At 40.5% G+C, this 22,321-nt stretch overlaps 1 long non-coding RNA gene across 1 annotated transcript; it reads right to left on the bottom strand.

The window, feature by feature from the left end:
- Positions 1 to 14,462: 14,462 nt before the first annotated feature.
- LOC140601631 (uncharacterized) lies at positions 14,463 to 17,211 on the bottom strand. The gene is made up of 2 exons (XR_012004629.1): positions 16,623 to 17,211; positions 14,463 to 14,638 (listed from the first exon to the last, which is right to left on the bottom strand). It is a non-coding gene; the product is annotated as an uncharacterized lncRNA (long non-coding RNA).
- Positions 17,212 to 22,321: the final 5,110 nt, after the last annotated feature.

The following is a 22,321-nucleotide window of genomic DNA, read 5'->3' as shown; positions in this document are numbered from 1 at the left end:
TGATCCCAGGACTCTGGGATCATGGTTTAAGCCAAAAGTAGTGCTTAACCAACTAAGCCATCTAGGCACCCCTCTTTATTTATTTATTTATTTTTAAAGATTTTATTTATTTATGAGAGACAGAGAGAGAGAGAGAGAGGCAGAGACAAAGGCTGAAGGAGAATCAGGCTCCACGCAGGGATCCTGATGTGGGACTCGATCCCGGGTCTCCAGGATCTTCGCTAAACCGCCGAGCCACCCGGGCTGCCCTATTTCTTCTTTACATCACAAGAATATATCAATTTTAGGAAGTGATGTGATTATGTTATCTGTATTGCCTGTGAATTTCATTTCAGGATGTTACAAATATTTTTAATAAAAGTTAATTTTAGATCTTGCAGAATTGGAACCACTATCCTAGAATATTAAATGAACTTTTATTTCTTTTTTTACAGATTTATTTATTTATTTATTTTAGAGAGAGAGTGTGCATGACTGGGGGGGAAGGGCAGAGGGAGAGGGACAAAGACTTAAGCAGACTCTCTGATGCAGGGCTTGATCCTACGACCCAGAGATCACTACCTGAGCCAATACCAAGAGTCGGATGCTTAACTGACTGTCCCACGCAAGCACCCCAAAACGAACTTTTAAATATAGCTCTAGAACTATAGTTCACACACACACACAATCTATGTGTCCACATAGATGCATAAGTGCACATATAAAACAAATCCCTTCTTATAACATAGCTTGTTATGATTACAAGCAATCAGAAAGAACACATGTCAAATGATATACCCCAGGACATATCAACTTCCTGTGGAAAAACTGAACTTAATTTGTCTTTAAATATCCTTCCTGGCCAGGCTTGTTTTCTTGGAATGAGACCAAACTAAAACAGTTTTGGTGTGTGTTACTACTTTTTTAGTTTAAAAGGAGCCATGGTTCTTGTCCTTAAGATTTCAGAGTCTGTAGAACACTGAATTTGCCTGTGCGGTATATATGAGGTTGTATTGCAAGTTACAGTTGCTGTATTATAGTAATAACCTCTTATGACTTTAGTCTCCTCTTCCTTCCTAAGTGACATCAAACTGGACTGCTGGATCATCATGTGAAGATATTTTGTTTTGTTTTGTTTTGTACATTAATGATTGCAGAGACCACGGGGTAGGACATCTTTACAGATTCAAAGTTGCAAGGCCTTTGTTCCTTTGCTTTTTCTCTCCTTCCTCTCCGCCCTGCATCTGTGTTTTCCTCCCTGTCCCTTCCCTCCCTCCCACTCTTTCTTCCATTTGCTGTGCCTCCACACAGTTTGAGTCACTGCCTCCCATCCTGAAGGCGTGATTGTTAGTCAGGGATACAGGCTCAACCTTCCCCTGGTTTTCCCTTGCCGGGGAGAGCCGTGTGCAGTGGCTCTGGCTCTTTACAGGCATCTGAGGAGACTGCAGGGACAGCTCCTTGGCTTGCACAGCCCCAGCTCCTCTGGAATTGTGGCAGTGATGGCCACGGGGGCAGCAGCCACCCCAGGAGAATCGGTGCTACAAGCTGACCGTGGCTACTCAGGGGAGGCCAGAGGGGCTGTATGTGTAGAGCCCGAGCAGGCGTATAGGTGAAACAGCAGATCAGGGCTCTAACCTGCCTGCCTGGAGAAAGCTCCTCTGAATGTGGTGCACTGTACAGATCTTAAGCTAATCGTCTGCCTGTGTGTCACCTGGCCCCGTTACAGGAGCCAAGAGGAAAGAGTGGCCACCCCTAGCTGTGCCAGCCCGTGACCTTCCCTCTCTCTTCTCTGTGTCTCACTTCTCATCCTTCCTCCCACACCCTCTGGGGAAACAGTGCTCGTGGTACTTTTTAATAGTTGCTATGAGGTAATGCTCTGGAATCCCCAGGTCCTCGAATTATATAAATCCAGGGACTCTGAGGAAGTAAATATGCCCTCAGAATCCAGTCCTGCAGGCAGGAAGGAAACACAGTCTTTTTTTCCTTCCTTTCCCTGAGCTCGCCAACTTGTTTTTGTTTTTTTAATTGGTATGGTTCTGTTGAAGCTGATGGCCATCACCCTTTTGTGTCTTTTTCAACTTGGAGTCCAGGGCAGAATGGGACCACAGCAACAGGTTTGAAGAGATGAGCTCTGCTCTCCTCCATCAATCTTCCCTGTTCCTGGCCAGGTTTCTGCCACTTGCCTCAGCATGAAATTTGGTAGCAAGGTCAGAAAAATTAAAGTTCAAAATTGGAATAGATTCCTAGGGAATGAAAGTAGGCATGGCCGTCTCCCTTTCTACCAGACTCAGGGACATAACATGATGGACTCTCATCATTTTTTACCCCTGCATCTCTAGAAAGGACACATTTAAGGTCAACCAGCAGCTCTAGCCTTAAGTGAAATTGAAAAGAAATTATAGTTTATGTTGGGTGTCCTCTTTCTTTTCTGTGCCCCTGTCTTTGCATTGCCCTTTCCTTTTAATTTACTCCTCTCCAGGGAATTATGTTCCCCATGGTGCTCTATCCCGAAATGCCCCAGCCAGATCCCCTGGGGCAGCAATGCACACTGACTTCTCCTTCATCTTCTTCCACATTTCATCACAGCTATGGGTTCCCTGGGGGTGGGTTATCTTAGCTAGTAGTTAGGAGAAAAGCATCTAATTAAGCTAATTCAAATTAAAGTCATGAAAATTCTCTTCTTACAGAGTTTGGCTATTTCCTGACCTCTTGAAATAACCACACAGGATACCCAATTGGGGGGATATGAGGGAATCCTCTTTAAACCAAGAGTCTCCTCTATCCCCCCTTTTGTGGTCACCGAGCTCTGCAGGCCACTTAAGAGAAGCCCCACCTTGATCACTTCCTCTTATGCCAGAAATGTAAAGTGAAAGCTAGGAAATGTCCCCAGGGATGGTTTCCTGAAATGTATTCGGCATTTTTAACTCAACAGGTTCTTGAGTGAATGTCCACATCTCTGTGTCTAGAGGTAGCCCTGATCCTTACCATCCACCCTAAACTCCTTAAATTCCCCAGAAATCAAGAGCTTCCAGAAGCAGAGTATATTACTATTGGCCTCAAAAAGCAAATAGATGCAATGTACCAGCTATGATGAGGAAGAAATCAATCATCTGGAACAGAAATAATGAAGATGCAAGCCAGTGATTACCACTTATGACATGTTTTGTCTGTTTTGCTCCTCTTGAAAGAGACTTAGGGAACAGGAATATGAGGATGGGGCCCCCAAATATACCTCAAATCCTTTGAGGCATGTGAGAAGCAGCCTAGATAAAAGCTCTCTTCCTGGGCTGCAGAGATGGTGTTAATTCAGGTGTTTGTGATGGTTAACCTAATGTGTCAACTTGACTGGGCTAAGGGCTGCCCAGAAAGCTGGTAAAATATTTTTTCCAGATATGTCTGTGAGGGTGTTTCTGGAAAAGATTAGCATCTGAATTGGTAGACTGAATAAAGAAGATCTGCTTTCTCCAACACGGATGGGCATCATCCAATCATTGAGGGTCCTAGTTGGACAAAAGGAAGGGGAAGGGTGATTTGCTTTCTTTACTGGAGCTGAGACATCTATTTTTTTCCTGCCCTGGAACATCCCACACTCTTTGTTCTTATACCAGTGGCCCTTGATTCTCAAGCCTTTGGATTCAGATTTATACCATCAGCTGTGGTTCCCAGATATTTCAACTAGGAATGAATTATACCACTGGCTTTCCAGGTTCTCTAGCTTGTATATAGTAGATTGTAGGACTTCCCATAAGCCAATTTCTACAACAAATCTTTTATATGTAACTATATATCCTAGTGGGTTTTTCCCCTCTGGAGAAACCTCACTAAAATAGCACCTTACCTGGTTTCTCCAAATCAAGAAAGGACTAAATGAAGGCTAAATTCTCATTCTTCATCTCACTTTACCTGCTTGACCAAATGTGGAATGTCATGGAATCAGATCTTGTATATTTGTCAGAATTTTGTCAACTTAAAAGGCAAGAAGGATGGGGATCCCTGGGTCACTCAGCGGTTTAGTGCCTGCCTTCGGCCCAGGGTGGTCCTGGAGTCCCATTATGTAAGACATGGGGAGTCCCGCATTGGGCTCCCTACATGGAGCCTGTCTCTCTCTCTCTCTCTCTCTCTCTCTCTGTGTGTGTCTCTGCCTCTCTCTCTGTGCCTCTCATGAATAAATAAAATAATAAAATCTTAAAAAAATAAAATAAAATAAAAAATAAAAGGCAAGAAGGAGGGGATCCCTGGGTGGCTCAGTGGTTTGGCGCCAGGACGTGATCCTGGAGACCTGGGATCAAGTCTCTCATCCGGCTCCCTGCATGGAGCCTGCTTCTCCCTCTGCCTGTGTTTCTGCCTCTCTCTTTCTCTCTCTCTCCTCTCTCTCTCTGTGTGTGTATCATGAATAAATAAATAAAATCTTTTTTTTTTTAAAAAAGGCAAGAAGGAAGAGATATGTTGACTCATGTACCAGGTAGTCCTAAACATGACTTCAGTTGTGACTGGGGTTAGAGGTTTAAATAAAGTCATTAGTTCTGTCTTCCCATTGTTGACTAGTTTGCCCTGGTAGGTTCTCCTCACCTGTAGCAAAGATGACCTCTGGCAGCAGTAGCCATTACGTTGTTTTCCCTTCATGACTTCCTTGCTAGCTCCTTCAAAGGTCCCAGGGACGACTCTGATAGATTTGGCTTGGGCCAAGAGAACCAATCTTTGCAGTCAGTGGGATGAAATCCTTTAATGGCTAGCTCACATAATGTGCCCACCATGTGTGGGAAGACCAGGCCAGAGATTGGCCATCCTGTTAAACAGAAAAGGAACAATTCTCAAAAGGAAAAGGTACCAGGCAGGTAGAAAGCAATGTATCTATACACTTTTATAAATGTCAACCTACTTGCTGAAAAGCTAATCCAAATCAGCAAGGAAGAAACGCCTAGGTGGCTCAGCGGTTGAGTGTCTGCCTTTGGCTCAGGGCGTGATCCCATGGCCCCGGGATCGAGTCCCACATCAGGCTCCCTGCATGGAATCTGCTTCTCCCTCTGCCTACGTCTCTGCCTTTCTCTGTGTATCTCTCATGAATAAATAAATAAAATCTTAAAAAAAACCCACACAAATTAGCAAGGAATAGGGTGGGACATGTGAACAATACAGAGATTTATAAGACATGCTTTTTGTCCTTAAATAGCATATAATCTAGTTGTTCTGAAGCTGATCACATTATTTAATAATTTGAGGAAACATGAATTATTTTATCAGAAACTATTTTCTGAGCGCTTACTTAACACCAGACATGCTAGATTTCTTTCATATAGAGGTAAAAGACAAATTTCTTCTCACAAGGACCTTACAATCAGTTGAGAAAGGCAAGCAAACCAGGAAACATTTTCAATGTAGGGCCACAAATGTAATGATAGGCGTTGGCACAGGTGCCATGAGACACCCCCCCCCAAAAAAAAGGCACCTATTTAACTCTAGGGTCAGTGTCAGAGTAGCAGATGGATGAGCCAATGCTTGAAAAACAAGTGGGAGTTAGATGATGTTGGAGAATGGGGAAGAGTCTTGCAGGCAGATGGACTAGTGCATCCAGGGGAACAGGGGCGCGAAGTAGAGTACTGTGTCTGAAGAAGTGTAGATAACTTGAGTAGTGCACATAAGGAGTTCAAGGAGTGATGAAGCTCAAGAGGTAGGCTGGAGATAGATCACAGAGCCCTGCACCAAACTCACAGATTTGAGTTTATCCCTGAAGGATTCTAAACAGGGCATGGATGTGTCCAGATTTGCAATTGAGCATGCTGCTCCTGGCAGCAGATGGAGCGGAGTGAGCCAGACTGGAGGCAGGAAAAGTAGTCAGAACACTGCCGTGGGAGAGCATGTAAGACATGGGGAGGACTTCTTTACAGAGAATAAAATAGGAGCTAATAAAATAGAAGAGGTAGCAAAATCAGTATTTTGCAATCCCAATTCAAGCAAGGGTTGTGATTATCCACTGACGCTAGGATCTTAAAGAATCACTTCCTGGATTACTAATTGCAAAGGAGAATCCGTGCCTTTCCAGTGGAAAGATCTGCTGGCCATCCCTTAAACCTTGAGGCCAAGCTTAGCACAATGAACAATCCGATGTTCTGCGCCTTCTGCTGTGATGCAGTAAGAGACACAAAATATCGCTTATATAGTATTCATTCCAAAGATGTGTAACCTGAATTTAATCATGAAGAAACAGACAAGCCCAGAATGTGGGAGACTTTCTTTATATATAAAATAATATATTTTATTAATATATTATATATTAATATAATATTGTTATAATATATAATTATTAATATAATATAATGATTATATGTATATTATAATATAATATTATTAATATATTTTATATATTTTTAAAAATTTTTTATTTATTTATGATAGTCACACAGAGAGAGAGAGAGAGAGGCAGAGACACAGGCAGAGGGAGAAGCAGGCTCCATGCACCAGGAGCCCAACGTGGGATTCGATCCCGGGTCTCCAGGATGGCGCCCTGGGCCAAAGGCAGGCGCCAAACCGCTGCGCCACCCAGGGATCCCATATATTTAATATATTATATGTAATAAATTTTTTATTGGAGTTCTTTTTTTTTTTATTGGAGTTCTATCTGCCAACTTATAGTATAACACTCAGTGCTCATCCCGTCAAGTCCCCCTTCAGTGCCCAGTCACCCAATCCCCCCACCCGCCTCCCCTTCCATTACCCCTTGTTCATTTCGCAGTGTTAGGAGTCTCTCATGTTTTGTCACCCTCTCTAATTTTTCGCACTCATTTTCCCTCCTTTCCCCTATAATCCTTTTAACTATTGCTTATATTCCAAGTATGAGTGAAACCATATAAGGTTTGTCCTTCTCCGATTGACTTACCTCATTTAGCGTAATACCCTCCAGTTCCATCCACATCGAAGCAAATGGTGGGTATTCGTCATTTCTAATGGCTGAGTAATATTCCATTATGTGGGAGATTTTCTAAGGAAAATGGCTAGAACTCTTTAAAAATGTAGTGTATGGAAAACAGAAATACAAAATGCAAGGCCATGTTCTAAATCAAAAGAGGTTAAGGAGACCCAGCAATCACAGACATAGGTAACACTTAATGAAATCTCTGATCAAAAACTTGAAACAGCTATAAAAGACATTTTGGGGACAACTGGGGAAATTTGAATATGAACTAAATATTAGAAAATAGTTTTCTTAGTGTGGTAATGAGACATCATTCCTACATAGGAGAATGTCATCACTCTCAGGTGATGCTGCAGAACTGAGAAGTGAAGTGTCTTGATATCTCCACCCTAGTTTCAAATGGCTCTATCAAATGTGTAATTGTATATATGTACACATATGTTTTATACAGATGCTTCGGCCTATGTGACATATGTGTGATATGTATGGGTGCTCTTTCATATCTATGTCCTATAAGGGGGGGAGTGAGAAGGAGAGTGCAATATGGCAAAATGTTAATAATTTATGTTTAAGTGAAGGATACAAGAGCTCTTGTGCTATTCTTTCATGGTTTTTGTAGGTTTAACACAATGAGAAAGAATAAAAAGGAGGGGAAGCAGAAAACCTAATGAAAGCTTGATCCAAGACAGTGGCAGTGAGTTTGGGGAGGAAGGTTGGAATCAAAAGAAACACAGACCTCCCAGGAAAATCAGTATTTTGGGGCCTCAGGACCCTGGGTTCTAATCCTGGCTCTGCCACAAAGCAGCTGTGAATGGATGAAGTTAACCCTTCTGGGACTCTTTTCTGAAATGGAGATTGAACCAGACATCCCCTGTGGTCCTTTGTAAACTTCTGCGAGTGCAGAGTTGTACTTCTCCTTCCATATTGATGTTACTCAGAGCCATCTGAGCTAAGCATTAGTGAAATTTTGTCACATCTGCCATTTTGTTCTCTCAGGTCTGATTTATTTTTCCAGCCCTCTTGGCCACCCTCCCTTGACAGCCTGTCCTTGACTAGATACAGTTCTCTCTCACATTTCTCCTGAAGTGGAGCTGCCGTAGCTGCCAGCTCCTGACCGTGGCTCCTGCCTGCATCTGCTCCCTGACTTCATGGCAGAGCTTCTCCCCAGACATTCAGAATCGCTTTCCATTGATAGCTCTTCTGATTTTCTCTTTGTTACAAAGCTACCAAACGCTTATTATAGGAAATGTGGAAAATTGGGGGAAATTATGTAGAAGAACATTTAAATTGTCCACAGTTACACCATTTCACTGACAGCCACTATTAAATTTCTTTTTCTGAATGGTCAGGAACGCACACGTGTGCATGTTGCCTAGCTGATGTCTTATATACTTATTGTTGTATTTTTATTTTTAACTGAATCATATGCATTATTTCTTTGATTTTTTTTTTAAACTTAACACATTGTGGGCACTGTCTTGTGGGGGCACAGGACAAATCACCATCCTGCAAAGTCTTTTTCAGAATTTTACAAGCATGGGAGGTCATTTGGGAATTTTCCTAGGATGAAACACATTCTATCTTCAAGAATGAAAGAAGTGAAATATTAAAATATTAACATATGTGAAAATGAAATATTTAAATGTTTCTTTATCATTATTCATATCTCCTTATATAATGAAAAGATTCACTGTTTTCATATAAGATTTTTTCCAAATGATGCGACAACTCGTGGCTCATTTCTTGTTCTGATATAAGGCTGGCCTGTTACATTATCAATCCAATACAAGAGAATATCGGGATAAATAAAGGACAAGGGGAAGAAATAGAATATCTCAGTTTATGATACTCTATCACTGCTTCTGGATAGTGGTGGTGGGATTGGTAGGAGGTGTGAGTATAGCAAGTGCGTAGTAGGGGACAACAAATTGAAGGGAGTAAGGAAATGAATTAAATAGAAGAGTTGTGGGAACCCATATGGTAACTACTTTGGAGATTCCTTCTCCTCTTTTCTTAGTAATGCCAAATAATAAAGTTTAATTTTAATGTACTGTGTATGTGTGTGTGTGTGTGTGTGAATGTGAGAGAGAGGAGTGGGAGAGACATGTAGGGGAATGCATTCTAGAACTTCCAAAAAACCCCCCAGCATTAATCATGAGCACTTTCTTTTTTCTTTTTTTTTTAAATTGGAGTTCCATTTGCCAATATATGAGCACTTTCTAATGTCATTAAATTAATTTAAAAACATCCTAACAGTTGACAGATGGATATTGTTTACTATTTCCAAGGAAGAACCTGAACCATTCACTCATCTAAGCATTTAATACTTTTGAGCCAAGCAGTTCAAACCACTTAATTCGTTTTCATGGCTTCCCTAGGAAGCAAGGGGAAAGAAGAAATTACTCTCCATCCCCTCTTTCATGCACTGTATGTCTATAAATGCATATATTTTGATTATGCACTTCACAGAAAAGGAAATTCCATAAACCAAGTATGTCTCTCTGAAATCGCTTCTAACCCTCATTTGAATATGTACATTCTTCTGAAATTGTTGCCTAACACACTCCCTGTATTTCTGCAATTTTCTGAATATGTACATTTCTATGACCATCATGCTTATTACTTTTAATGGCTATATAATATTCCATTTTATTGATTATGCCACAGTTCACTCAATTATCTTTACTGTGACAGCTTTAAGGCTTGTTTCTTTAAAAAAAAAAAAGATTTTATTTATTTATTCATGAGAGACACAGAAAGGCGGAGACATGGGCAGAAGGAGGAGCAGGCTCCCCACAAGGAGCCTGATGTGGAACTTGGATCTCAGGACCCCAAGATCAAGACCTGAGCCAAAAGCAGAGGCCCAACCACTGAGCCACCCAAGCGTCCCCAGGGATTATTGTGCAGAGATTGTTCCTAAATTATTTTTGGCATCATAAGTAATGCTGTGAATGTATCATTGTGCAAGTTTTTTTCCTTTGAATTCTTTACTCAATGATGCTGGCTTTTATTATTTCATTTTTGCTAGACTTGTAAGTATATAATATTTAAATATATATATATATAAATATCTAAGCTGTTTGATTTGTATTTATCTAATTTCTATCAGAGGCTTAGGCCATAGTTTCTATTTTCCTGCATATAAAATTGTCTATACTTATCCTTTTACACTCTGACCAGTTGCCACAGAGAAGCTAAAGATTAGCCATAAAAATTTTTATTAGATCTAGATGTTTTAGGAATGTAAGCTCCCACGAGTTATATTTGTCATAAATCATTTTCACATTCTGTGGTCTTTCTTTTTTAAACTTCGTTCAGTTACATTATTTAATATGATCTGTTCATAGACATTAGGAAGAAACTGGAACAGGAGTTGCTCACAGATGCTTTTCCAATGATTTCTATTGCCCTTGGAGACCTCCTTATCACCCTGCAATTCCTAACACCTGAATCCTCTGGTCTCAGAACAGGAAGAGAAAATAGCTTTGACTCAAAGTTGAAGTGGGGCCGGGGATATCCTGGGAACACGGTCTCCTCCTTGGGACTGTCAGTCCCCAGGGGCATTTCTATCAGCACTCTGTTTTTCCACTTCACTATTTGTTCCAAAATGATCGTTGTGATATCCTAGAATTAAATCTCTGGCTGTCCCTTACACCATGTGGTCAGGGAGCAGAACTTCTTATTCCCAGAGCTGCCTGTGGGTCACAGGGAGGCATGAGCAAGGATGGTATGTTTCTTTGACTTAGCCAGGCTAGTTCCAGATCACTGTGATGACACAGTTGTCTCCCTTCCATTATCCTGGGCCTGAACCAGGCATAGTATGCTTCCCTGGCTTGGGGCTAGAGGTGTGAGACAGATCCCAGCTCCACATAGAAGATTATCGTTATGGTTGTTTCTGGCTGAACTCAGTATGTGTGTGTGTTGCCTGTCCCCATATTCTCTACTGTGCATCATACCTGTGTGACAGTCGCTCTGGCATAGTCCTTGTCGCAACAGGGAGCCGTGATGTCTGGATAAGTGCTTGGCCCCCAGAAGCTATGAGGAGGCAGGTGCTACAGGGCTGCTGAGCCATAATCGCAGACACGGTCATTCTGCTCGGCTGTGGGCGCTTGGACCGTGGTGGGTCGTCACACTAGGACTGAGCTCTCCACTCTGATTCTGCTGAAGTGTAAATAATACAGCCTAGGGGATGCGTGGGTGGCTCAGTGGTTGAGGTCTGCCTCTGGCTTAGGGCATGATACTGGGGTCCTGGCCTTGAGTCCCACGTCAGGCTCCTCGGAGGGAGCCTGCTTTTCCCTCTGCCTATGCCTTTGCCTCTCTCTGTATCTCTCATGAAGAGATAAATACAATCTTTAAAAAATTATAATATGACCCAGGATGAGAATCCACATGAAGCTGGAGAGGCTAAGGAACATGGTGGTTTGGGTATGGGCATGGCAGAGAGGAAGAGAAGGAACGTGGAAATTGTCCACCACTGTGTTTCAAAGAAGGCGTGCTCTAAAACTTTAAGATAAAAGGATATATGTTTGTTTGAAAAAGCTCTTTTAAGAGCTCTGAAAGGCTTATCAATAGCCTGAATTAGGGAGCTGCAAAAGCTGATTATGATCTTCCTCAATTTACAATGGGGCTACATCTTGAGAAATCCCTTGTTAAGTTGAAAATACTGTAAGTCAAAAATGCATTTCATACACTTAACCTACACAATGTCACCCACTTTCCATGTGCTTAGAACAGTTCCATTAGCCTAGAGTTGGGCCAAATTATCTAAGGCAGAGCCTATTTTATGCTCAAGTGTTGGCTATCTCATGTAATTTATTGAAGATTGCACTGAAAACAAGGAAAAGAATGGTCATATAAGTGCAGAAGGGCTGTCAGTGTGTGGATGGTTCACCCTCATGGTCGTGTGGCTGACTGGGTGCTGTGCTCACTGCCAGGCGTCATGAGAGAGGTTCATCCTGTATATCGCCAGCCCAGGGAAAATATCTAAATTCAAAATTCAAAGTACAGTTTCAACTGAATGCACATCACTTTCGCACCATTGTAAAGTCGAAAAATCATAAGTTGAATCATCCTAAGTCAGGGAATGCCTATATTGAGGACATGGCGAGAGAGAGCTGTTCACACACAGGCAGAGTGAGAAATTTCAAGAATAAAACAAAGGAGGCTAAGACTCAGGGCAAACATTGTGTACAGAAAGAGTCCAAGGGTGGGTCAAGGGAGGGGCAGGACACGGTTGTTACTGGCAGGGCTGACCCTAGGCAATGTGGTGCCCTCAGCAATTCTGCAGCTCTGCTCCCCACCCATAAAGAGCTTTCTGCCACCAGTACCATTATTTGCTTAATATTTATAACTGACTTTCTTTTTAAAATGTAAGTATCTAGTTTCATCTTAAATAATACCATCCAGGAAATCAAGTTTGATATGCTAGTTTTATATATTTCTAATATATATTAAAATAAGCACATAATTAGTATGATATACATATCTGTGGAGCACATGTGATAATCTCAGGTACTGATCAAATAGTATGCATACCACTCTCTGGAAAAATCCATCCTCTCTTCACCCTACAGCCCATACCTTGGCCATCCCCACCTCTTACTGGAATTATCTGAACCTTGCCCAGAAAACTCTCTTCCTTCTCTCCATCTCCTCCTTTGGGTAAAGTTGAACTTACCCTTCAAGTTTTAACGTGGCCTTCACTTCCCAAGGAAATGCACCCTACCCCTAAACTCCTACCCCTCTAGACTGAGGAAGGTTTCCATGGTTCTCCTTCCTTCCTAATTCACCAACTACACTTATTACCATCACTGATTTCATTATAGCAGCCCTTGAACAATGCAGAGGTTAGAGGCGCCGACCCCCACACAGTGGAAAATCCACATATAACTTTTGACTCCCCAAAACTTAACTACAAATAGCCTACTGTTTTCCAGAAGCCTTACTGGTAACACAAACATTTGATTAACATGTTTTGTATATGTATTATATACTGTATACCTACATTAAAGCAAACTAGAGAAAAGAAAATGTTACTAAGAAAATCATAAGGAAGAGAAAAGATATTTACAGTACCATACTATAATTATTGAAAAATATCCACATGTAAGTGGATCCGCAGAGTTCAAACCTGTGCTGTTCAAGGATCAACTGTATTTTTCAACCCTCCATTGAAGGTGAACTCTGCCAGAGCAGAAAAACATTAGTCTTTTTCATCATTATGTTATCAGGCCTACCACACTGCCAAGTACATGGTAGTTCTCGATGTAGCACTCAACTAGCTGTTGAGTGAATGAATTCCACTATCTAGCACCCTTGAACAATTCTTCCTTTTATCAAAATCTTTTTTTAGCTGACTTTCAATCTGCAAAGTATTAAGATTTCTGGGTTTAGATATAAAGAGCAAGTGCATAATGTGCCTGTTTGTGTGGTCCAGCTAGCCAGTGAGATATTTCACTACAGACAATGTGCTCAGAGTCCCTCAAATCACACTTACGTGGTGGAGTTACCTGTTTTGCTTCACAAAATAGCAGTGTGTGTGATGAGATGGGTGACAGCAATCTCCCGGGTTGGACTCACGAGTTCCAGTCTCTGATTTTTAACTTACTAGCTGTGTGACCTTGAGCAAGTTATTGAGCATCCTATGACTCAGTTTCCCTATCTGTAAAATTATACCTCTTTCATGTGTTTTTTTTTTTTTAATGTCTTTGGCATGGTGCTTGGCATATAGTAAGCACTCAGTAAGTTATCATTATATCCACTGGATGCCATTCCTTGCATGCACTCCAGTTTGTTACTCTTTTTAAAAGTATAATCAGTCAAAATTAAAACCCAACACTCCAGTCTGACCAGAGCAAAAGATATGGGAGGCTAGCATCCAAGTTCTAGATATTTTACTTATTTTAATACATTCTAAGATCACACTGGCTTTGATTATCATTCTGTTGAGCCATACTGACTTTGCATTTAATAAAATCTTCAGATCTTTTTGTGTGAATTTCTGTCCAAATGGCATTTACCCTTCCTGTCTCTGAACAATTGATTTTTATTAAAAAAAAAAAAGCAGAACTTTAACATTTCTTCCTGTTAGTTTTAATTTTGTTGGCTTAGACCTGGTATTTCAGCTCATAAGGATCATTCTGAAGTTTGGTAAAGATCACCAGACCCTTATTTGACTGATAGTGAGCTGGGTCAGTAGGTGACTGATTTCTCTTTTTCTTTTTCTTTTTCTTTTTTTTTTTTTTTAAGATTTTATTTATTCTTGAGATCACAGAGAGAGAGAGAGAGAAAGAAAGAGAGAGAGAGAGAGGCAAAGACACAGGCAGAGGGAGAAGCAGGCTCTGTGCAGGTAGCCTCATGTGGGACTTGAATCAGGACTCCAGGATCACCCCTGGGCCAAAGGCGGCGCCAAACCGCTGAGCCACCCGGACCGCCCTTCATTCTGAAGTTTGATGATATTCTACCATATTTATTATTATTATTACATCTATGGCATCTACATATTTGTTAAGCACATTTTTTAATGGCATATCTAAATCATCCATAAAGTTGTAGAACAAAAAGAGGCCAAGGGCAAAGTCCACAGAACTTTAGTAAAGTCTCTGCAAGTCAACATCAATGGACCAGCAGCATTCTTCATATGAAGTCATCCAGCCTAGAAATTTTCATCTCGTCCACAAGGATTCTAGACGACCACTTTTCAATAAAGATGCCTGCAAAAGCTGGGGTCTAAAGATGTTTGTCAAGGTACTATTTATAAAAGCAAAAAATAGAAAACAATCTTAATGTCCCATGAGAGGTAATTGATTGAATACATTTTTGCACATACTTCCAATGGACTATTCTTTGTCATTGCAAAAAAATAAAAATTTTGCAGATTCATTGTTTCCAAACTTATTTTTAGCCATTGATATTATAGAAATTTGCTGGGTTTGTTCCCTGGGTTTTATTCCCTCTCCTGATAATATTACTCTGACATTCCAGGGGGGAGACTTCCCTTTTCTACTGATGTATGTTTAGTGAAACTATCTAATAATGGACCTTTTGCTTCCCTAGCCAGAGAGTGTACCCTTGACCCAACCTAGGACAAGTAGGCTCCTCTCCCTCCCAGCACTTTAAAAACAAAAAGTTGAAACATGCATCACAGCAGTCATGCCTTCATCCAACTGGTTGATCCAACATTCCTGCTGCCAGGAACCCAGAGCTGCCCTGGCTCCAGCCCTTTCTGATTCCGATTTTTCACCTATGTCTTTGATTTGGTGAGATACCCATAACCTTATAATGAATTGCATTTTTGTTTAAGTTATCTAGTATTACTTTCTGTTGCTTGAACAGAAAGTATGGTAACAGAAGGAAGCTACAACTGTGGCAAGCATAGCATAATGTATAGAGTTGTGGAATCACTATATTGTACATCTGAAACTAATGTAACATGGTGTGTTGAGTATACTTCAATAACAAATAAATTTAAAGATTAATTTTTGAAACTCAGTCTAGAGCCCTTTAACATTTTGTTAAACCATTTTTAAAATTCTAGTATATAAAACAAACAAAAAATCCAGAGTGTCCGTGTTAATGGAAGATCTATTCACTTGGTTACCCCTTGCCCTGTACAATAAACAGATAAGTCTCTACAATAAAATAAAAGCCATCTTTCATTGATGTAATATCTTTTCTTCCCTCTCTGGTGATGTTACATGTAAAGGTTTCTCCTACTACCAGTATTGCCTCTAATTCCTGCAAGTCCTTTTTACTGTTTGTTTTGTATTTTGTTCTCTTTCATGTTAGATCTTTTTGTTAAGCATCTGAGTATCTTTTGCTTTCAGTTCCTATTTAAAAGCAACTCGCAAAAATATGATCAGAAATGTAAGTGGACAGGAGTCGTATCCAATTCTCCTGTTTTCAGCTCCACTTCTACATCTGGTTCTTACTGCCTTTGATTCCTGAGAATTCCTGGAGTTCGGTTATCCAAATTGCCTTGTTTTCATTGGCATCTTCTTTGTAGGCACTTGCTTTCTACTCTGTATGTGCTGCCAAATCAGTTCCATGCATCCACTTATTTTCCATCTTCCAAAGATGTGCTGTCCTCTATGATCCTTTTCTCTCTTCTCTTAGTCTCTTTTTCTTTGTGGATTCTTATATTTCTTATTCTTTTAATGTAACTTCAGTGGGGAGGAAGCATGGATAATAGAGTTCATTTCACTAGAAAATTCTATCTACTTTTCCATAATTACCATGGTTTCTTTTTATAGTAAAAGCAAATAATGGTATTTTTAACTTTTTAAAGACACAGTACCCATAACATTCTCATTTTCTACCAATAGTCAAAAACCAATTAATTAATGGGCTAATGGATTGATTGATTGGTTGATGATTGATTCAAAAAGAAAATAAAGATGGTTACTATGACTGGTCCTTAATAAATTCATATTGGCTCCAAGTGTTCATTTAATCATTTTCTAGGTATTCACAGCAAGCAACCCTGTTTAACCAAGTGATTGTATTAATTCTCAGCATTCAACACGAAGCTGGTAATTAGCAGAACCCACAGTTTTCCTTCCTACAAGGTCAATTCAATTTCAATTCCTCTCTAGTTTCTCATGAATTTTTAAGGCTTATTGATAGTTACTTTGCAATATTTTTCCCAAGACTTCTTAGCATCTTAGAAATTTACCTAGGTATGGAGATTTTCACTTGTTAAAATAATTAATTCTAATAAATTACTTTCACCTACCTTAGCTTTTGTCTATTTGCTGTTTGTTCTAATCGTTTCAGTTTAAAGACCATTAGACTTTTTCAGGGATGGGTAGTGGAATGGGACCACCTAGCATCCACTCTTCTCATGTAAAGATCCAACATATATAGGAGACAAGGCTCCACCTCTCACTATGGAAACCAAGAAAAACAGTTCTCCTTGTTCTCCACCAAAGGTATTAGCATGTGGTCTGCAATCAGTGAAACAGATGCTACTGTACAGGACTTTGAATATTGTGAAGATAAGAAGGTGGGTGTTCTGTATTTACTGCGGTATTGGGTTTGAAAGAACATGCAGAGAATGGGGATCCTTTGTCAGAGACACCAAAAGTGGCAGCAGCAAGTAGCCAGTGGTGGTGGTGTCAGTGATGATGGCCTTATTTTGATGACATGATCTTGATGGTATTTGGATACCCAATCTCTCTTGGTTCCTGGCTGGATTTGGATTTTTGGCTTCCTTGTTGACTCTATACTATTCTAATGAATTCCTTTGCTGCTTAAGCTAGCCAGAGTTGGTTTATGTTATGTGGACGAACCTTGACTAGTAGGGAGAAACTGGTGCTGGGAGATGGTTGCCAGCAACAGAATCTTGGGGAAACGGGTGGAAGAGAGAATCCACCGCTTAGTTATTTAAGACCAAGGGCAGTAAATATCATTATCATGATAATCAATAGTAAATATCATGATATACAATGGTTGGAAAAAATTAAAAAGATAAATAATGCCCCTGATTTCTGTTTATTAGAACCAACTATTTGCTCCTGCCAAACTGCAAGAATGTTGAAAGGGATGAAAGGACTACAGAATGGTATAACTTCTTCTGTTGGATTGAATTTGCTTAGAAGAAAATAAGTCACAAGCTCAAATCCTTAAGTTCTCAGATTGTCATACAAATTGTCTAAGATTGCATGAAAAAGAAATTCGTTTCTTACAGCCACAGGACAGAGATAACTCAAAACTAAAGTCCCTGACTTGTTGAATTACAAATTCAGCTGAATTCACAGCCTCACTAGATCTCTTATATCAAAGTCCAGGGCATTGATTAGGAAAGTGGTGTACCTCAAGCACTAGAATGGCAATATATGCAAAAACCTGAGGAACTCAGAAGACCATGTTCCCCTAAACCTCACACTGAACCTCCTCCACCAGTCCAAACAAGATCTGCTCCAATATCTAATGAGTCTATTGTTGTTTTACATCAAGATGTATCTAAGGGAGTTAACTTGCAAAGAGAAACCAATTATCCTTCCCTACTCTACCCCCTTCACTCCTCATTATTTCCAAACATAACTAGAATTAGGTACCAGCATGCCCAGGGAGGCCAATTATAAAGTACAATCTAGGAGTTAATGATTAGAACCCACTGTGGTCAAGTACACACACACACACACACACACACACACACACACACACAAACTTTTGTTAATTTATATGAATACGGGGGAAAACACAAAGAGGAATAGATTTTTTTTTTAAGGAAGAAAACCAACATTTTGATTCAGGCTGAATGTATAGACATGGATATATTTTCTAGAAATTTGAACCTAACATACTAATTTGAGTAGTTGGAAGTGTTTCTACCTATTTTCTTGGTGGGTTGCCTAAATCCTAGTCACAGTAGAGAACAATGCTAAGTGAAGCTGAGATACAATGTGGTATAATATTGAGGAAGAGATTCAAAGACACCGAAAAGTATAAATATCAGAAGGCATTTTTCATATCCTCTATGTTCCCAAGGTGGCCCAGAAAATGCTCATGAAGGGAATCTTTGAGAGTGCTTTAGCAGCTATTCTAAGTAGGCCAGGAATGGCTGTGATATGCTACAACTGAAATGGACCCTCTCACATCCTCCCCTCCTTTATTTCAATTATTGTGAACAGATCCTGGCTCAGCAAAGACCAAATGGTGACACTTGATTGCTAGTGGTACAGGGACTTGATTTGCATTATGGGCAGCAAGGCTGGTATGATAAATCAGAAGCTTCAGGCCTCCAAGGATTCTTTTTATGCTAAAATGAATGATTAGCCACTAGGATCCCATTTGATTTAAAAATAATTTAGGGATGCCTGGGTGGCTCAGTGGCTGAGCATCCACCTTCTGCTCAGGTCATGATCCCAGGGTCCTGAGATTGAGTCCCACATCGGGTTCCCTGCAGAGATCCTGCTTCTCCCTCTGTCTATGTCTCTGTGTCTCTCTCAGTGTCTCTCATGAATAAGTAAAATCTTTAGAGAAACAAGCAAGCAAGCAAACAAACAAACCAAACATTTGAAAACCAAATGCCTGGTCTGCTGAAAAAAATATTTGGCTCAAGTCTTTACAAGAGAGTGGCAGCCTCACATCAAATTGCTAGACCTAAGACTCCATGAATAAAGGGAAAGCCTGGGTTTTTTTTAAGGCACAACAGTGCAGAACCACCACAAGTTTATATTTCTTCCACCCTTTCCCAAAGTGGATTGTGGCCATAAAAAAAGGATCAGCTAGGGATTATTGGACAATGACTTGGATGTAACACTAATTCTTCAGAACACTTAATATTGGTTAAGTGGTTGAAGTGAGGGTCTATTGGAGTCAGGTCATAAGTGGAATTTTGGCCAGAATCTACTTCACAGTGGACTCTAGAACCCTTGAATTCCCCATAGTTATTCCCTCTGTTCTTGAGTACAGAATTGGACTAGACTTTCTCAGAGATTGGCATAATCACAGAAATGAGCTCCTCACCTGTAATCCATTCTACTAAACAAGATGCTAATGAACATTTAGGTTGTTTCCATATCTTGGCTATTGTGAACAATGGTGCAATGAGGATGTGAGTGCAGATCTCTTCAAAATATTGATTTCATTTCCCTTGGATGTATATCTAGGAGTGGGATTGCTGAGTTATATGGTAGTTCTATTTTTAATTTGTTTAGTAACCTCCATGCTGTTTTCTAAATTTGCTATACCAAATTACATTCCCACCAACAGAGCACAAGGGTTCTCTTTTCTCCACACACTCATAACACTTGTTATCTCTTATCTTTTTATAACTATCTGAAGTGGTATCTCATGGTTTTCATTTGTATTTCTCTGATGATTAGTGATGTTGAACATTTTTTTGAACATTTTTTCATATACCTGCTGACCATTCTTCTTTGGAGAAATGTCTATTCAGATCCTTTGCCCATTTTCAAATCAGGTTCTTCATTCTTTTGATGTTGAGTCGTATGAGTTCCTTATGTATTTTAGATATCAATCCCATTCCAGGAACATGGTTTGTAATTATTCTATCCCATTTTATAGGCTGCCTTTTCATTTTGTTCATTGTTTCCTTTGTTGTATAAAGTTCATAGTTTGCTATAGTCCATTTCTTTATTTTTTGCTTTGGTCACTTATGCTTTTGGTGTCATATCCAAAGAATTATTGCTAAGATCAATGCCAAAAAGCTTTTCAAGTATGCTTTTTTTCTAGGAGTTGTATAGTTTCTGGTCTTATGTTTAAGTCTTTAACCCATTTAGAGTCAACCTTTGTGTTTGGTATAAAATAAGTGTCTAACTTCATTCTTTTGCATGATATTCAGTTGTCCCAGGACTATTTGTGGAAGAGCTCAACCTTTCCCCTATGGTGTTGGCACCCTTGTTGAAAGTCATTTGACTATAGATGTAAGGGTTCATTTCTGGGCTCCCCATTTTATTCCATTGGTTTATATACCTGTCTTTATTCTGGTACCATATTATTTTGATTACTATCACTTTGTAATATAGCTTGAAATCAGGAAGTGTGTTGCCTCTAATTTATTCCGCTTTCTCAGGATTGCTTTGACTATTCAGAGTCTTTGTGGCTCCATATTAATTTTAGGAATTTTTTCCTATTTCTGAGAAAAATGCTGTTGGAATTTTGATAGGAATTGTATTGAATCTGAAGATTGTTTTAGATACTATGGACATTTCAACAATATTAAATTTTCTAATCCATGAATACAGATGTCTTCCCATTCATGTCTGTCTTCCTTAACTCCTCTAAGCAACATTTTAGTTTTCAGAGTCCTGAGACTCTGTTTTGATCCCTCCTCTGATATGTCATTTTTCTGTCTTGACTTCTCTACTAGACTGTGAGTTTTCGGGATGGTGGGAGCATTCTTAGTTCTCTCCCCCCGTGATGTTTAATAGAATCTCTTGCTGCAGTATGCTCTCAATAAATGCATGTCCCATAAATCAGAGCACCACTGAGTCCAAACCTAACAGACACCAGATATTAATGGGTTCAAAATCAAACTGACTTTCTTTTTTTATGGTTTTATTTATTTGACAGAGAAAGAGTGCACGAGCAGAGGGAGCACAAACAGGGGGAGTGGGAGAAGGAGAGGGAGAAGCAGGCTCCCTGCTGAGCAGAGAGCCAGCCGTAGGGCTCCATCCCAGAACCCAGGAATCATGACCTGAGCCAAAGGCAGATGCCTAACCGACTGAGCCATCCAGGTGCCCCATCAAACTGACTTTCTTTGTTATATGCGTGTTGATATATAGATGTGTGAGCTTCTCTATTACTTTCACCTGAGAATTGCTGACCATCCTGTCATGAGACTGAACTGAGCTGTCTTCCTGAGCCAGAAAAGTGAGAGCTAAGCTAAAGATTTAGAAGCTGAAAATGGGGCTGAGTATCAAAGAGGGGTCCTATGGCTAAGCAAAGTCCAGGGAGGGGGAAATGGTCATTGCCAGGGATTCCTCACTGCATGGCTGCCAAAGGCTGAGCATCTTTTGGAAGAAAAGAAGAGGTGCTTTCCAAAGCCAATACAAGGCTATGAGTTGACAAGGTTGGGGAGCCTGGGTTTGGCTCAGGAGAGCCAGGGTAACTTCTGTGGAGTGTTGGCATCCAGCCCATTGAAACCCCAGTGTTCTTCCTCCACTGGAAACACTTTCCTGGTCTTAGAGTTCAGCATCTCACATGTCCGTTCCATATCCTTCCCTAGTGGTCAGGTTTTCCTCCGTCCTCCAATTTCATTTAAACCATACTTTCACCATGTTGGCCAGGCTCTCGGCAAACCTGTTCCTGCTGGCTGTGGTGTCATACAGGTCTCCTTAGCCAAGGTTTAGAAAGCCAGTTCTGACCTTCTGAGATGATCTGTCTGATCAGCTATTAGCTTCCCATGTCCTTTCTTCTAAGCCATGCCTATCAATGGATGAAAATGTCACCATGGGCCTTCAGGTCCTTCAGCGTGTCCCAGTAGAAGCAAGAATCACACAGGTTGGAGATGGGAGGTGATGGGTGGAGAACAGGTGCCTCCTGATAGCTGGGAGCAAGGACAGAGTGAAAGGACAGAAGGGTCAGGGCAAAAGGCATGGTAATGCCTGAGCTTTTTACTAGAAGCAAGAGGACATGGATTTGAACCTCCCTTGGGAATGGAGCCTCTTCTCCAGGGACCACGGGCAGCAGCAGCAGCAACTAATGAAGGGAAGCTGACTCTGCCCCAGAGGGTGAACACAAGGTAAACCAGAGATGGGGAAGAGGGTAGGAGAATTTGCTCAGTACCCTTAAACTCCGACATGTCAGCAATCAATACCTCAAACTTCACTCACTCTCTGGTAAAATCTGGTTTAGAGATGAAATCAGTCTGCAGCAGCCTTCTGCATGTACCCCAGATGCTCAGGCCCTGATCTCATGGTAGCAAGCAGCTCTGTCCCCCTGTGTCCCTCCAGGCAGCTTCCA

This window comes from Canis lupus, chromosome 12 (genome assembly GCF_048164855.1).
Source record: "Canis lupus baileyi chromosome 12, mCanLup2.hap1, whole genome shotgun sequence".
NCBI lineage: Eukaryota > Metazoa > Chordata > Mammalia > Carnivora > Canidae > Canis > Canis lupus.
The sequence above is the reverse complement of the archived record's forward strand: the minus strand, read 5'-3'. Positions and strand labels throughout refer to the sequence as shown.